The 10386-nt window shown below is 40.9% G+C and overlaps 1 long non-coding RNA gene across 1 annotated transcript; it reads left to right on the top strand.

The window, feature by feature from the left end:
- Nucleotides 1-564: 564 nt before the first annotated feature.
- On the top strand, nt 565-8742 carry LOC146064272 (uncharacterized). Its single transcript, XR_014471782.1, has 2 exons — nt 565-2495; nt 7203-8742. It is a non-coding gene; the product is annotated as an uncharacterized LOC146064272 (long non-coding RNA).
- The last annotated feature ends 1644 nt before the right edge of the window (nt 8743-10386 follow it).

Genomic DNA, 10386 nt, shown 5'->3' with positions numbered 1-10386 from the left:
ACTAGGTGGTAACCCTAGGTGAAGTATGGATGTCTGGAACCGGATTTTGACCAGAACACTGGACCGGATACTCTGGAATATTGCAGCAGACAGCAGAATGAAGCCTGAGGTGCACAGGCAGGGTTGCCGACCTGACCCTCTCCATGAAGGAGAAAATGCTCTGTTCCTGGACTTCCCTGGTAATGTATGATTACCATCACCTGTGGGAAGCTAGTTAATTGATGAGAAAGGTGTTTCACCACAGGTGGAGGTTTCAGGATACTGAATTCTGTCAGAGGTGAGCTCATACCACAAGGAGCTAGAAAGCGACGATTCACAAGCAAGGTGTGCGTTCAGATCTGTGAAGATAAATCCTTAGAGTAGCACTGATTAGGCAGCAGGGTGAATGGGAATTGCAAAACCTGGAACAGTCTCTGGGGGGTAGATTTATTAAGCTCAGCAAAGTGAAAAAGTGTCTGGTTTTTATCACCAGCCAATCAGCTCCTACCTGTCATTTTTCAAACCAAGCCTGTAACTTCACAGTTAGGAGCTGATTGGCTGGTGATAAAAACAAGGCACTTTATCACTTCACCGAGCTTAATAAATCTGCCCCTGAATGAGGCCAACAGGGTAAACAGGAGACTTACATGATTCCATTCCACCGGTAACTACGGAGTTAATGGCTGAAGTAGAACTCACCCAGGTGCTCATTACTAGCACAAGCTCAGGACACATGGTAATAGTCTAGCTGCAGCAGGCTGGGATACACAGGACTGGAAAGCAGGTATAACAGAACAAATACACAGGATTTAGGCAGGATTTTGACATGAGACAGTGGGTAGTAGGGAGAGGCAGAGTGTGACTGATGGGTGGCAGAGGCTGACATGGAGGCAGAGGGTGGTAAAGAGAGCAGTAAAGGGCGACAGGGAAGGCAGACAGTAAAACGGAGAGGCAGCACGAGGCAGTGGGTGGAAAAGGGAGCAGAGCACCAATAAGCTCTCTTGGTCACACACACACCGTCAGCCCCTATCTCCTGCCCTGCAACAATAAAATCATATATTGCGGGCATGCAAATAAATAAATGGTCTGTAAACTGCGATGAGACAGCTCAGTTGGTGCTTTTCTTTCTTCTTTGAACTTCAAAAAACGACTCTGTGTAAAATTTGATTTTTTTTACAATTTGTGCTAGTACACAGTGTCACCCACACTAGGACTATGGGTCTGATTTAGATGTGCACTAGCATGCAGCGGACTTACAGAAACCTGAGCAATGTGTAAATGTGCTGGTGGATCTGAATTCCCCACCATCAATGCGCCATCAGTTGCAACATTAACTCCTCAAGTAGACCCTGCCTTGTACAGTCTCCCTTACATACAGTAATCACATATAGTAGTTAATGAGGTCTAAAAAAGACACCAGTCCATCAAGTTCAACCTACAGTATATTTGATAATCCGCGGTACACAGCATATATTTGTTAATGACCCTGATGAAGTTACTACCATTTCTGCTTAACATTTGTCTCACCCTTTCTTAAACGTACCCATTGAGTCAGCCAACACAACCTTCTCTGGCCGAGTATTCCATATCTTAGCTGCCCTTACTGTAACGAAACTGTTTCTTTACTGGGTGTGAAATTTCCTTTAAGGGTGGGAATACACAGTGCGATGTGGCCCATGCTTTTTGGACTAGATTGCATTGCATCTTATTCAAAAAGCATGTAATATGCAATAAAGCAGCGTGTGTTTTGAACTAGGTGTGCCAATGACTTGCTGTATATCCCTTATATAATGCACTACTTGTGAGCCGGGTATGCCGTTATTGTGCCCACCATGTATTTGCTTTAGACTTGATTAGTATAAGTTATATGCTCCTAGTAAATTACGTGTACAATTAATCCTGTCTGCTCCTTATTAGTTTGCAGTTGCAGTTGATCCTGTTTGCACTTTCTTAGTAGTCGCAAATAATGGGTTCGTGGTATGAAGTTTGTGCCAAAATTCCTGTCTGTCCAAAAGTCCTGTCTGGCCAGACAATGAGAAGGTATCTTACAGGGTTAATTGACCCTTCTTGGATGCCAGCCATTCTGTGTCTCTCAGCTGCTGGTGCTTTAATAACCTTTAATGGTGCAGCTTTTTCCAGAGCTACATCAGATGGATAGCTGTGTCCACTGTAAGAGAAAGGGATATTCTTATACGATACGAGGGAGTCCAATGTGTCTTTATCCAATAAGCCTCTAACATGTTTCTCCGCCTGCTGTTAGCCCCAGTGGCTTCCTCAGAGAGTAAAATATGTATCAAGGATACAAAAACAATATAGGGTCAAAGACGAAGTTAGTCTTAAAGGTAATATTTATAAAATTAACCATTTTACCCCAAAATCTTCTGATCTTCCCACAGTCCCACCATTGATGTGGCAGATTGACATTTACATTTGGGTCCCAAAGTCTCCCAGGACAAAATGTTTGCATTATGATTTTGAGAAGAAGGCTCGGTGAATAATTTCCATGTGTATTTCCTGTAAGTAAGATGATTGGAGCATAATCATTGTTTGGGGCAAATATTGGATAACTGGCCTGTTGGAGGTAAATTTGTGGTATTTCACATTTCCAAGCATCAATTGTTCGGTTCCAAAAGATTAGGAGACGAAAAGAGTAACAATTCTGTATATATATATATATATATATATATATATATATATATATATATATATATATATATATATATATATATGTAACGTGTCAATAATATTAATATTTTTTGTATGGGGTCTATTAGAGGAGGCTCAATTCCTGATGGTGAATTGAAGTGTGCTGATGAAATGTCTAATTTGGATATACAGTAGGTGTATAAGTACTGATGACTGAGACTAAACTTTTCTTGTAAGTCTGTTAAGGAACACAGATTTCCCCCATGGTCAAAGACTTCTGCAGAATCCCTGATTCCATTTCTACATAATCCTATGTAGACCTGGTTATCCAATCCTGGGGTGAACATAGGATTGCCCCATCTAGAAATGTTTGTTATACTAGGATTATGTTTAAACACCTACTATGCCAAGCATAGTACTATAGGTGTCTTGGAAAGCATTTTAGATGAATCAGAAGCATTTGAATGGTATAAAAATTTTTAGGGAAACTTATCACTGCTATATGTCCTAGAGAGATAAAGGAAAAAGTAACCAACTATGAAGAAGTTTAGTGATAGCTGCTATCAGAGGAGTAATATTAAGGGAATATAATAAATCTATTGTGGCAGGAATGTGAATTCCTAGGTATTTAAAAATGGGAATGAACCATTTTTGTATACTTTAACCCCTTCCCGACATTTGACGTACATGTACGTCATGGTCGGGAAGTACTTCCCGACATTTGACGTACATGTACGTCATGGCTTCTAACTGTCACTGCGTCTATAGACGCGGTGACAGTTAAGAGATGTCTGCTGTCCCTGACAGCAGACATCCCCCCTCGCCGCCCAGGGGGGGCAGGGGTGCCCCCCCCGGTCGGCGATCGCTGTGATTGGCTGTTCAAATCTGAACAGCCAATCACAGCGTTTCCTGTGTTACCGGCGGCTAAGCCGCTCGGTAACACAGAAAACGGTGGTGATCGGTGCAGCACCGATCACCACCGAGCGGCAGCACCCCCCTCCCACCCACCGGCACTCACCCGGCAGCTCCGCCGCCCGGAACAGCAGGCTCACCCGGCTCCCCCAGCGCACGCAGCGCTTCCCCCCTCCCACCCCCCCCGCAAGCTGCAGCAGCAGCAGTAAATAATAAAATGTGTTGCAGTGAAATATATATATATATATAAATATATATATATATATGTGTGTGTATGTGTATATATATATATACACATATATGTATGTGTATATATGTATATATATATATATACACACATATATATGTATATATATATATATACACATATATATGTGTATATATATATGTGTACATATATATGTGTATATATATATATATATATATATATATGTATGTATATGTATGTATATATATATATATATATATATATATATATGCGCTTCCAGACAGATATTCCCGACATATGACGTATATATACGTCATGGTCGGGAGGTACTTCCCGACCGAAGACGTATATATACGTCATGGTTTTATAAACTGTCACCGCGTCTATAGACGCGGTGACAGTTTGGAGATGTCTGCTGTCCCTGACAGCAGACATCCCCCCTTGCGGCGATCGCTGCGATTGGCTGTTCAAATGTGAACAGCCAATTGCAGCGTTTTCTGTGTTACCGGCGGCTAAGCCGCTCGGTAACACAGTGATCGGTGGTGACCGGTGCTGTTAAGTACAGCACCGATCACCACCGATCGCCAGCCCCACCCCCCTCCCACCCGGCAGCCCCCCTCCCTCCCACCCACCCGGCTGCCGCAGCGCCAGCACCCCTCCCAACCCCCCACCAGCCGCAGCGCCAGCCCCCCTCCCAAAGCTGGTGACCAAAATGGGGTCACATGTGGGGGGGTTCCACTGTATTGGTGCTTCGGGGGTCTTGCTAATGCGACATAGCACCCACCATTCATTCCACCACCAAAAATCACTCCTTCCCTTCTGAGTCCTGCCATGCACCCAAATGGTATTTTTGGGTCACATATGAGGCATTGCCGTACTGGGGAGAAATTGGGGCACAGATTTTGGGGTGCTTTGTCTCCTTCATTCCTTGCGAAAATGAAAAATTTTGAGCCAGAACTGCATTTTTGTGTAAAAAATTACATTTTTTTACACAAAAATGCAGATCTGGCTCAAAATTTTTCATTTTCACAAGGAATGAAGGAGACAAAGCACCCCAAAATCTGTGCCCCAATTTCTCCCGAGTATGGCAATGCCTCACATGCGACCAAAAAATACCAGTTGGGTGCATGGCAGGACTCAGAAGGGAAGGAGTGATTTTTGGATTTTGCAGCACAGATTCTGGTTGAATGACCCCTGAAGCACCCATACAGTGGAACCCCCCCACAAGTGACCCCATTTTGCAAACTACACCCTTCAGGGAATTCATCAGGGGGTATAGTGTACATTTCAAACCCCCAGGGGTTTCACTAATTTTTATACAACTGAGCTGTGAAAATGAAAAATTTAATTTTTTCATTTTCACAGCCCAGTTGTATCAAAATTGGTGAAACCCCTGGGGGTTTGAAATGTACACTATACCCCTAAATGAATTCCCTGAAGGGTGTAGTTTGCAAAATGGGGTGACTTGTGGGGGAGGTTCCTAACTTTTAGCACTTATGGTGCCTAGAAACCTACATGGTGCCTAAAAAAAAATCTCATAAAAAGGAGGCTCCAAAATCAAGTAGGTGCTCCTTCTATTATGAAGCCTGTGGTTTGGTCAACGTGCACACTAGGGCCACATATAGGATATTTATGAAAACAAAAGAATTGGGGGAATCAATTTTTAGTCACATTTCTCTAGTAAAATCTACTGTGTTCGTTAGAAAAACGTATTAAAATTGAAACTCTGCAAAAAAAAAGAAATTTTGAAATTTCACCTACACTTTGTTTAATTCCTGTGAAACACCTAAAGGGTTAACAAACTTCCAAAATGCTGTTTTGAATACTGTGAGGGGTGCAGTTTTTTAAATGGCATCATTTATGGGGGTGTCTCACATACAAGTCCCTCAAAGTCACATCAGAACTGAACTGGTCCCTAAAAAAATCAGTGTTTGAAATTTTCTTGAAAATTTGAGAATTTGCTATTCATATTTGAAGCCTCCTAGTGTCCAAAAAAATGAAAAGGAGGTTGAAATAATGATTGCAACATAAAGTAGACATATGGTCTTTGTTAGTTATTAACTATTTTGAGTGGTATGTTTATTTGTCTCACAAGCAGAAAATGTGACATTTTGCAAATTGCAAAATTTTCCATTTTTTCACGACATTTTGGTATTTTTCACAAAAAAACACAGACTGTATCGACCCAAATTTACCACTAACTTGAAGGACAATGTGTCACGAGAAAACAATCTCAAAATCACTGGGATAAGTAAAAGCAAAAAAAAGTTATCCCCACTTAAGTGAAACATGTCAGATTTGAAAAAAATGGCTCTGTCAGGAACGCAAAAACTGGCTCTGTCAGGAAGGGGTTAAAGATGGGTCGGAGTCAAGATACTGTATGTTCAGATATATCTATATTGATTTTTTTAGCCTGAGGAGGAACTAAAGTGAGCAATGATATTAAGGATGATCGGTAATGAATGGTTAGGAAGCATATTCTCTGCGAATAAAGCAAGGTGTAAATATATTGAAGTTATGGTTATCCCTTGATATAGGGGTTTCTGCTTGAGGGCAATAGCCAATGGTTCTAGTGCAATTACAAACAACAAGGGGGATAATGGGCATCCTTCTCTGATACCCCTCTGTATTTCAAAAGTATGGATAATGCCTATAATTATTAGTGTATGGATATTTACTACTGAGCTTCTTACAGATGTAAATCTGCTTTGATCTGAATGTATAATAACTGGTAACATGCTTGAGCCTGAAGAAGTTTGTAATCTGGATTAAAAAGAGATATGGACCTATTAGACCCAAGTTCACTTAAACCTCTTCCCATCTTGGAAAGTAATTTTATAATAGCAGAGTTAAAGATTGTTAACTAGTATGTGGTTAAAAAGTAGAGTCAGAGTTTGGACAAAGTGGGGAAAGTCTTTTTTTAAATGCAGCTGTGAAGCCATCAGGGATGCGGTTCTTTGCCTAGTATAAGGTTTAAAGATCCCTCATCTTCTGTGACAGGGGAAATGAAGGCAGTGTGCATGTGGGTGGGGACTGGAGGTATAGGAAGGTCTTTCCAAAGATGGGTTGGTGACTCCACCGTAGAAGTGGGACATTGCTAAAGGTCCTTATAAAATGTACATATTACTTCAGCTACAGTATCGGTTCACTACTAGATGTATATTGTCCATCTGGGACTTGCAAAGGACGAATGACCATAGGTGGGGATTGTCCTTTCAATAAATTAGTCAATAACTTGACAGTTTTATTACCAAACTTAAAAAAAACTATAATCTTTTTCAAAATCATACATGGATTCTCTTTTTATAAAAAATGGCAGCAAAATTTGTTTTTACTGGGGTATATACATGTTTCATGAGTGTAGTGGGGTTAGTACTATAATTGTTAAAGGCATCATCTAGTTGTGTTTAAGCTTGTAAATATTCAGCTGATAAAGTTGTTTTTCATGTCGATGCAGATGCAGCTGATACAGATGATAGGATTTGGCCCCTGAGGACCGCTTTGGCGATCTGCCAGAATATTAAAAGATTTTCCAGCAACAAAGCAGCATTATTATTTTTTAGGGACCCCTATGGGTATCCCTAAATTAATGTTAAGGCCTCCATCCATATACCAACTCAGCTTAATCATAAAAAAGAGGCCTAAATATACAATGTAAAGCTCCACCTCACAAATTAGCTATATAACCATAAGGGCAATTCCATGGGTAATAACAGAATTCCATGAGTAATAACAGAATTCCATGGTTAATAACAGCGATATTTGAAAAACATGTCCTACTTATCTATCAAATTGATGATGATGAATGTATGTATAGTGTACAAAAAAGGCCCATGAAACTGGATCTCATCAAGTAGCTACTTGTGAATCTGCCTGATGTTCTGTGGTGAAAACACATTGTGTTTTCCCCCAGCAGACTAAATTATATCAGTAAACAGATTTAAATACCACATGATAATAGAATTCATTGGATAATAGATCTTGGAAATATATAATCTGCAAATATATGAATAAGCTCCCAAGCCCTCATCAATGCTTCTCTGTATATTGGGGGATCCTAATGCTATATCTAGGTGAAGGTGGTGTCATCCCAAAAAGCACACATAAACAAATAGATGTGTGAGAATAGCAGCTCCTCTTGTGTGATCTTTGCCAGCAGTCTATCTAGGAAGTGAACATAAAACAACATGAAGGCACTCGGGTGTACAATTGGTGTAATAATAAAACACAACTTGATGATTATAATAATAAGTATTATGCATACTTATAAAAAATATATATGAGCTTATCTGAGTATGGTTCCAGACTAAGGTAATGGGAATCGGGATATAGAGGTACATGTAGTAATGTACTTCTCAGTATGGACCTGATTCAGGACTTTTCGCTAGCCTGGGTATACTTGCCTGTTGCCCCGCCAAATTGCCTAATGGCAATTGATACCTCCAAACTGTCCCACTCTAATTGGAAACTGTCCCACCCAGAAAGGGGGGTCCTTGGAGGAGCAAGTGATCACCGCTGCTCTGCAGAACAGATGGTGAACACTGAATAGGGTGGGAAGGAGAACCGGGGGTTGCCAGGGGGCATTGCAGGTCCCACTCCACCAGTGGGGAAAGTTGTGAGGTATGCAAATCTCATGTAGACACTGAATGATCTGGCCTATATTTTGGTCCAATGTGGGCTGGAACTTCTAATGGCAATTGTTCTTCCAACAGTAGGTGGAACTACATCATGAGTGTTTTCAGTTTGTTTGGTGTTGCGGTTTATTCCAGATATGTAATTAAAAAAGAAAAGTAATAAAGAATAATTAAAGGAAACTGAAAAGAGGAACTTGTGTGTTATGCTCTTCACCTTCTGTTTATAATTGACTGAGTTGTTCCTCTTTTTAGATTTGTTTTGAAATGTTTTTGCTTGTTGTGATATTTTCTGTTTTATGCATAAGTCCTGTGTCCTGCAGCCATGAGTTTAGATCCAGCTATTATTAAAAAACAATAAATACATTTTTGTGCCTTGTCATTTTTTTCCTATATTGGCAGGGATTAACTCCCAGTAGGTGTACATGACTGTGATGGCTATTATAGGTTCCAGGATGTGCATGGTGTGATGTTAGTGTATTAGAATGCTTAATATTTGTAGACACTCCCTTAATGTAAGCCTGAATCTTCGGTGATGGTCCCTAGGACCAGGGGAATGCTGGGAAGTGGGTGTTCCTGAGGCAGTGTGTCTGGAGTTGGATGGAATAAAACAGCACAGCAGTGAACTCACATGTCTAAGTGTCCTTATGACTGGATTTACAAACATATGAACAAGGCATGCGCAGAGGTCACAGGGTTTACACGGCGCATCAGCACTAAATCTAGCAGGAATAGCTGGAGTGGGATGTTTTTTTCCATGAGATGTCAATACAGTACATCTTGGCATTATTGCTTCCACCTCTGTAAGCAGGAAGCGCTATGGTATTATAATATTGCTACAATAGTATACCTCCCTCAATGTTCACACTAACGTTTTAGAACGCATCTTTTTTTTCCACCTTAAGTACAGGTATATCAAAGGCCAGGTTCATGGGAGTATACATTGCATTGGGTGTGGGTACTGATGAAAAGACAAGAGGCCGTAGTTAATAGCACAGCTCTGAGTGCATTAGTGTAAGTTGGTGTTTTCCAAGTCCAGTCCTCAGGTACCCCTAACAGTGTAAATTTTACAGATCTCCTCAGTATCACAAGGAAAATGATTAGCACCACCTATGGGTCTTTTAAAATGTGTACGTCAATAAAGGATACACCTGTGCACTAATTCAAAGATATGAAAAATGTGCACTGTTACAGGTTCCATGGCCTACAGTTGGGTTGAAAAATGTATAGATAGGAAAGTAAGGGGTTTACAGACTGTACAAATATTTAGAGGCTGTGGTAGACCAGGTGTGTTATGATAGTTGTGTGTGTGGTGAGTGAGTGTGAGTGGTGGTTACCAGTGACAAGGTTAGGAGCAGGTCAGAGATAGATATAGTGTAAGGTTACAAGAAGAGTTTTTTTTAGATTATTTGATTGGCTTCTGGAGGACACCAGTAGTCTGTGTATTACAGTATTTGTAAAGTAAAGCAGGAGATAGAGATGCAAAGGTGGAGATCAGATTTCCAGCAAAGTTGAGTTGAAATGTACATACAGTAGATGCTAATTAGGAAAAGCTACTGTAATCAAGACAAGAGAATGATGGGGGGTGTTTCTTGCTTGTTGCCAGGGGTTACATGCTTGTTGAAATGCTCATTGCCAGGGGTTACTTGCTTGTTGCCAGGGGTTGTAGGCTCACTGCACACCAATGCTTCCAAAATATGGCACTTCCAGGTAGTACTGTATGCACTGCTCTCCCCTGACAGACTCTAGAGATCCAGAAGGACCACTAGCATCTGTCTCATCCAAGGCGGTGGCCATTTTTGGTGTGCCGTTTCTAAGCAGATTTAAGTGCGGTCTGCATGGAATCTGCCAATAAAGACCCTGCACCTCTGTGGTGCCAGCTCTCCCAGACAGTACTTCAGCTTTGGTGTTCTAGTTATGCCACTGCTTACATTAATACTTATGTTACTGTCGATACTGGAAATCATTTAAGCCCCAGAATGCTTTATACAGTACAAGATCAGCTTTTTT

Source organism: Crinia signifera, chromosome 3, assembly GCF_055691185.1.
Source record: "Crinia signifera chromosome 3, ASM5569118v1, whole genome shotgun sequence".
NCBI lineage: Eukaryota > Metazoa > Chordata > Amphibia > Anura > Myobatrachidae > Crinia > Crinia signifera.
The sequence above is the reverse complement of the archived record's forward strand: the minus strand, read 5'-3'. Positions and strand labels throughout refer to the sequence as shown.